Source organism: Anomaloglossus baeobatrachus, unplaced genomic scaffold (assembly GCF_048569485.1).
Source record: "Anomaloglossus baeobatrachus isolate aAnoBae1 unplaced genomic scaffold, aAnoBae1.hap1 Scaffold_457, whole genome shotgun sequence".
In the NCBI taxonomy this organism is placed as follows: Eukaryota; Metazoa; Chordata; class Amphibia; order Anura; family Aromobatidae; genus Anomaloglossus; species Anomaloglossus baeobatrachus.
This window is the reverse complement of record NW_027443909.1, coordinates 44,178-50,313: the sequence shown is the minus strand read 5'-3', so window position 1 is coordinate 50,313 and position 6,136 is coordinate 44,178. Positions and strand designations below refer to the sequence as shown.

At 52.5% G+C, this 6,136-nt stretch overlaps 1 pseudogene; it reads right to left on the bottom strand.

The window, feature by feature from the left end:
• Window positions 1-4,852: 4,852 nt before the first annotated feature.
• On the bottom strand, window positions 4,853-5,059 carry LOC142280566 (U2 spliceosomal RNA; annotated as a pseudogene).
• Between the last annotated feature and the right edge of the window lie 1,077 nt (window positions 5,060-6,136).

Below are 6,136 nucleotides of genomic sequence, written 5' to 3'. Positions count from 1 at the left end.
CGCGTCCCTTGCCAAGTATGGGATGAAGTTGAAGCCCTCAAAGTGTCATCTGCTGAAACCCAGAGTGCAGTACCTAGGACATGTGGTTGGTGCGGAAGGTGTCGCCCCCAACCCCGAGAAGATCACCGCCATCCAAGACTGGCCGAGACCGACCACAGTGAGGGAAGTGAGGCAGTTTCTGGGCCTGGTGGGATATTACCGTCGCTTCATTAAGGGGTACACAAAGATGGCTGCCCCCATGCAAGACCTCCTCGTAGGACAGACCAAGGGTGGTAGATCCCTAGTAGCCCCATTGGTGTGGGAAGAAAAGCATGAGGAATCCTTCCGCCAGCTGAGAACAGCCCTGACCGGAGAGGAAATCCTAGCGTACCCTGACTACAGCCGCCCATTCATCCTCTACACCGACGCCAGCAATGTGGGCTTGGGGGCTGTTCTATCCCAGGTCTAAGACAGAAGGGAAAAGGTAATAGCTTATGCTAGCCGAAAACTCCGACCGACTGAGAGGAACCCTGAGAACTACATCTCCTTCAAGCTTGAGCTCTTGGCACTGGTGTGGGCTATCACCGAGCGGTTCCGCCATTACCTGGCAGCAGCCAAGTTCACCGTGTACACAGACAATAACCTGCTGACCCATCTAGATACGGCCAAGCTGGGCGCGTTGGAGCAGCGGTGGGTGACCAGGTTAGCCAACTACGATTTCACCATCAAGTACCGGGCCGGCCGTACCAACGTCAATGCCAATGCACTCTCCCGGATGCCCCACCTGTCGGAAGAGGGGCCAGAGGATGATGACCTCGAAGAGATCGAGTTGCCTGCATTTCACCGGCCATTCACTGAGAAGGTGCACGTCTACCAACAACGGGTGAACCTGGATCCGCTGCCCCGACAGGACTGGCAGGAAGCTCAGGACCAGGCACCTGCTGTCCGCCTGGTCAAGACTCTAGTGGAACAGGGTTCTGCTGGGATAGACCCTGCTGCCCCTGCCGAAGCCCAACGTCTGTGGCAAGAACGGACCCGGCTATACCTACACCAGGGGAAGTTGTATCGCGAGCTGATTAATCCAAAGACTCACGAGAAGATCCGCCAGCTGGTGATTCCCCAGGCTAACGTGCCCACCGTCCTGCAAGCATACCATGATGGTGCAGTGCACTTCGGGTGGAAGAAGCTAGAGATGTTGTTAAGAGAGCGGTTCTATTGGAGTGGAATGCGGGAATCTGTGGAGGCCTGGTGCCGAGAATGTGGCCCTTGCGCATTGAGAAGGAAGGACGAGGCCAGCCAGAAGGCACCCCTACACCCGATCATTACACACCAACCGCTGGAGCTGGTTGCCCTTGACCATGTAAAGCTCACCCCCAGCCGAAGTGGGAACACCTACGCTCTGACCATCGTAGACCACTACTCGAGGTTCCTGGTGGTTGTCCCAGTTAAGGACTTAACCGGCCGCACCGCTGCTAAGGCTTTCCAGGCTTATTTCTGTTGACCGCATTGGTACCCGGAGAGGGTGCTTACCGACCAGGGTCCGGCCTTTGAAGCAGAGGTATTCCAGGAATTCTGCCAGTTGTACGGCTGCAAGAAAATCCGGACCACGCCTTACCACGCCCAAACCAATGGCATTTGTGAAAAGATGAACCACTTGGTCCTGGGCCTCCTCAAGACGTTACCACTGGAAGAGCGGAACCTGTGGCTGGAGAAGCTACCTGACCTGGTCGATATGTACAACAACATCCCTTCCAGCTCTACGAAATGCACTCCAGCATACCTGATGAGAGCTCGTCCCGGCCGGCTACCAGTGGATCTGGAAATGGGCTTGGAAGCTTCAGAAGCACTCCTGTCGACAGCTGAATGGGACACTCGGCGGAGGACACAGTACCGACAGGTCCAGGAGTATGTTGAAAAGAACTTGTGCCGGAGTCGGGGACAACAGGAGCAGTGCTTCAACAAGAAGGCGCCTGCCGGTTCCTTCCAACCTGGGGATGTAGTGCTGAAGCGGAAAAGAAGGGCCCACAAGCTGGATGATCAATGGGAAAAAAACCCGTATGTAGTCCAGCCCACAGGATGGGAGAATGGGAAGGCCTACCAGATCAGCCGTGACCAGGGGGGGACTTTGGCCACGGTTTCCCGAGACCACCTGAAGAAGTGCCCACCAGCATTGAGAGTAGCGGATGAGGCTCCAGTTCCCAGTCCAGTGGAGAAGGAAAAAGAGGTAATCCACACCATGATGGGTGATTTTCCAGCAGACTGGCCTACACAGAACGGTGCGGTGATCCTTCCAGTGATACTGTTCCCACAACCCGTGGATGAAGAAATGATGGAAACGGTTAACCGCGAGCCAGTGCCCAGGGAGGTACCTGTACCCAGCTCCCCTACGCCTCCGCCTGCCCCACATGATAGCAGGGAGGAGGAACTGACTGTTCCCTCTGCCCCACTGCCTGTCACCACTGACACCGGACCCCGAAGGTCCACTCGCCCCAACCTAGGTAGACCCCCACTTAGGTACAGGGAAACTACTCTTTAAAAGGGGGGGGCTTTATGTGTTGAGTGTACCAGTTTGAAAGTTTTAAATGATAAGTAAAGATGATCAACCAAAGAAGTTTACCTGATTGAACCGTGATTAAACCGGCCGTTGCCGGCAACTGTTGTCCCCGTAGGGACTGTGCAACCATTGCGTAAGGAACTGCTTACGGGCAAGCCCGAGAACTTGCAGGGCAACCACAAACTTAGTGCAATGTAAATAAAAATGTTTGTTGGCTTGACACCGTTACCGCCTCCGGAGAGGCTGATTTGGGAGGATGGGCCTGGAGGAAAGGGATGGCCTAGGCCCGCCACTACCGTAACCGGTGGCGATCCTCCGGGGGTTCAGGGGTCCCCTTGGACGTGGGCCCCCTGAAAGAGACAGAACCCGCTCGGGCAACTTGGTGCTGGACTGGGGTCAAGGGGTGCTGCCCGCTTCTTAGGGGCAGCATCAGGGCCAGGTTGTTTGGGTGGGAGAAGAGCGGAAGCTGTACCGTTGTAAAATGTTTATGATGCTTTTACATGTTTTACCGTTTTATTCTTTTTCAGTTGTGAAAATAAAACCGGTGATGGACGGGCAGCCCGCGGACGGTCTGCATTTTACTATAGGGGAATGTGGCGCCCTGGACAAGCCAGGTCGTCACAGGTACTACACCAACACACTCTACACTCCGGCTAGGCACACCGAAGCTAAACACAAATCCTAGTTGCCTTCCTCCAGGGGCTGATGTCCACACCAGGGGGTGGGCCAGGCGGTTGATCCCACCCACCGAGGAGTTCACAGTCCTGGAGGCGGGAAAAGGAGTCAGATTAGAGATCAGTTTTGGAGTTAGAGAAGTGAAGAGGAGAGGAGACTGACCGTGTCCGGGTGTGTGGCCCGGGCACTCAGCAAGGTTGGCAGACGGTGGTGACCTTCTGCAGGAGAGGCTGATTGGAGTGAACCGTACGGACCGGGGATGGGCGGTGGCCCGCCGGTACCAGATCGGGGAGTGAAGAGAAGCCAGCACCATCCGTCAGGGCCTACGGACCCCGACCAGGCTAGGAGTCGCCGTAAAACCGGTCAAATCCGTTAGCGACAGGAACCTCCAGGGTTTCCCAGCAGTCAAGACCCGATTGAAGGCAACAGCTCACACCGTAGAGGGAAGCACAGTCACCGCCAAGGCTACAGTTCCCAGGGCCAGAGCCTGCGGGCAAAAGGGGCTCCCTCAGCATCCATCCAAGCTGGGGAGCGGGTTACCGGTGGGAAGCCCGCTAGATTTTGGGGGAATAAAAGGGGTCCAACACCACATCCCCACAGGTGCACACCCACCCATCAAAGAGAGCTATAAGCCAATACCACCTTCACATTGCCAGTGTACCAAGGACATGTTGAGCAACATGAAGGCGGCTGGGGTTATCCGTGACAGTTGTAGCCTTTGGGCAGCTCTGTTGATCCTGTTAAAAAAGAAGGACGGCACCACTCCCCGTATTGAGGAATTGCTAGCTGCATTGAGAACTGCAAATTATTTTTCTACCCTTGATCTCACTAGTCACTATTGGCAAGTGTCCGTTGCTGAGGCAGACCGGGAGAAGACCGCCTTCGCCACCCCTATGGGTCTCTGCGAGTTCAAAAGCATGCCCTTCGAGCTGTGCAATGCGCCAGGAACCTTCCAGAGGCTGATGGAATGCTGCTTGGGACAAGATTTTAGGGTGTATAAAAAGGGAGATTAGATCCCGTGATCCCAACGTATTGTTACACCTCTATAAATCACTTGTAAGGCTACATCTGGAATATGGGAACCAGTTTTGGGCTCCACATTTTAAAAAGGACATTCAGAAGTTAGAGTCAGTTCAAAGGTGGGCAACTAGACTACTACAAGGAATGGAAGGCCTCCCATATGATGACAAGTTGAAAAAGTTATTAAGTGATTATTGGCTGCAATGGGGCTTTCTGGCTGGTGCCAGCCTCTCTTCTTAGCACACAGGAACCACAATCCCTACACCATGCTTCAATGGATTCTCTCATCCCAGCCCAGTAAAATTACATATTTTACACAGTCATAAGCAGCCAAAAGGGATCTATTCTATTCAATTGCAAATGATCTAGATAAGACTGAGAATAAGATACTGCACGGGACATAGCAGAGTTGGTCAAGTTGAGTGGAGATGAGTTTGCTATTTGGCACAGCTTTTTGCATCAATAAAGCAAGTAAAAGGTGTGAAAGATAAAAAAAAGGGTGAAAGTGTGAAAAGTGAATTGGCCAAATTGAGGTGCATATAAAGTTTTTGCTTTCTTTCAATTCACTAATGGGGCTCATTTGAATCAGGTGAATTGAGTTCTGCTTTTGGAAACTGGGTTAAGAAGGGGTGCACCGGTCCTGGAGGTACTGCAATACCAGGTCAATGCGTGGAGTGGACAGAGCAAGATTTTTTCCATCTCCTTGTTCTAAAAATCCATTTAATATATGGTCCCCAGAGAGGGGACGTATCAGATATTAAACTGATAAGAACAGATTTAATTTTTTTTTTTTTCTGTTTATCAGTAGGACTTCAAAATAACAAAGGTGATCGCCTCCCGTTGCCTGGGAACCGTCCAGGCACAAGAGGGCTATGTGTCACCAGAAGGCGCACACACTTCCTCAAGGCCGGCAGACGTGCAATCCCAGGCACCTTCCAGTACCGACCAAGGTAGCGTCCTCCGAAACTACACTTGATCTTAGCCAAAAGGCCGAGAAGCTATAACCCGAATTGGTTACGGCCTTGAGTGGCACCCTGGCCTATACCGGACACATCTTAGGGAGAGGGAGACAAACCCACGCCTACAGAAGACATTTTGTCACCCAAGCCAACCCTTGAAAAGGCTGTTTTGCAGAGCAAAAACAAGAAGAATGGTGCTTTTTGCAGCCGCCGCCCACTGCAATGAATCTGAATAACTCCTCCTTTTGGACACAAGCACCTCCCCTCCCCCTTGCAGTCTTTCCAATTCATGATACAAAAAGACGGACGGACAGGACAGGACAGGACAGGCTGCCTGACTTTCCGTCACTGCCACCCTTTGCCATCCTTGCCCGTAGAAAGCCCTTTCATCATCCCCAAACCCTAATCTTTTCCCTTCCCTTCCCAGATGCGTCTCACTCCCTTTCATTAGGAAGTGAGCGCAGCCTTTTCTCCGTTCTGCACATGCGCGACGTTAAACACAAATGCGCAGGCGTGCGTTCCATTACCCTCACTGCATTCCACTCCCATACAGGAAGTGGGCGCAGCTATTACTACGGTCGCACATAAAAGAACCCACGGCCACCACTGCACATAGCTGACTCCACCACAGGACACCCACTTCTACACCAACGCAGGTAAGACAGGATCGGCACCTCTATGCTCCCGTTACAATCAGGCTCAGTCACCATGTGATAACGCTCTCAACTCTTTAGTTGCAGGCTCCCCTTGCTTCACCTCCATTGGCTGTGCTGCCATTTCCTCTCCCACCTGGAAGGTATACTTTATTCCACTATTTTCCTGTTTCTCTCTTCCCCCTTTTCCCATAACCTACTTTTATCTGCATTTGTGGGGTATCTATATGCTATTTACATTTACATCATAGTTTTATTCATTAATATGGAAGGGAAGAGTGCCCATGAGAGTGTTG